Genomic DNA, 1,396 nt, shown 5'->3' with positions numbered 1-1,396 from the left:
GAGGGAGGGAGGAAGAAGGGGGAGGAAGAAAGGAAGTGAGAGAGGAAGGAGGAAATAGGGAGGAAGGAAGGAAGGAAGACGGGAGGAAGGAGGGAGGAAGGAAGGAGGGAGGGAGGAAAGAAGAAAGGAAAGAAGGGAAGAAGGAAGGAATGATGGAGGGAGGAAGGAAGGGGGAAGGGAGAGAGGAAGAAAGGAAAGAAGGGGGAAGGAGGAAGGTGGGAAGGAGGGAGGGAGGGAGGGAGGGAAGAAGGAAGGAAGGAAAGAAGGGAGGAAGGACGGATCACCGGCTTGCTCACCCACCTTTTCCCTTAGCTTTGGAGCTGGGAGGAGTCCTCAGGGCAGGCTGGAGAGTACTTGCTTCCAGGTAACCTAGTTTGCAAGTCTAATGCTGGCTATCAGGAGTGGTTTGCCACAGGGGTGTGCTGAGGGTGCCGGGCTGAAATGGGGATACCAAAAGGCCTGTGAACACAGCAGCATCCACAGAATAAGTGTGTCTCTGTGCGGTGTCCCATTGCTTTGACAAGGAAAAGACAGAATTGCTATATCTGGCATGGTTATTAAAAAATCCAATCACTGCAATTTACAGCAATGTTTTCAAACTGTGTTCAATGGTACTGATGAGTATTTACAGCAGAGTGTACATGTGAGTGTATGTTGTGTGTTGTGTGTGTACGTATGTCTGTTGTGTGGTGTGTGTACCCATGTGTGCTGTGTGCTGTGTGTTTCCTGTGATTTGCATGTTGTGTATTGTCTGTGTTGCACGTATTGTGTGTGCTGTGTGTATCGTGTGTACAGGGGAGGTCCAGAGTCAAATAACTATAGTCACTGGATTAAACAAGTTTCTGTTCTATCTCTTAGGACCCCTGGTGCCTCAGCACCATTTCACAAGCCAGCATGGGGAGTGCCCAGTTTGGCAGCCCCCAAATCCCCAGAGGAGTGGTATGTTCCTGTGAGAGCTGCTTCCCCCTGGGGGGGCACCCTCAGCACTGATCTGGCCTCTCTAGGTGCAGCCAGGTCTGCCTGAGTGAGAGAGCCAGAGAGCTGGCAGGGTACGCAGCTGTGGTGTGGATGCAGCTGTGGTGTGGATGCAGCTGTGGTGTGGATGGAGCTGTGGGGTGGATGGAGCTGTGGTGTGGACGCAGCTGTGGTGGGGATGGAGCTGTGGTGTGGACGGAGCTGTGGTGTGGACGGAGCTGTGGTGTGGACGGAGCTGTGTTGGGGATGGAGCTGTGGTGTGGACGGAGCTGTGGTGTGGACGGAGCTGTGTTGGGGATGGAGCTGTGGTGTGGACGCAGCTGTGTTGGGGACGGAGCTGTGGTGTGGATGGAGCTGTGTTGGGGATGGAGCTGTGGTGTGGACGGAGCTGTGGTGTGGACGCAGCTGTGGTGGGGACGGA

Source organism: Otolemur garnettii, unplaced genomic scaffold (assembly GCF_000181295.1).
Source record: "Otolemur garnettii isolate 467f Iridium unplaced genomic scaffold, OtoGar3 scaffold00056, whole genome shotgun sequence".
NCBI lineage: Eukaryota > Metazoa > Chordata > Mammalia > Primates > Galagidae > Otolemur > Otolemur garnettii.
This window is presented reverse-complemented; position numbering follows the sequence as displayed.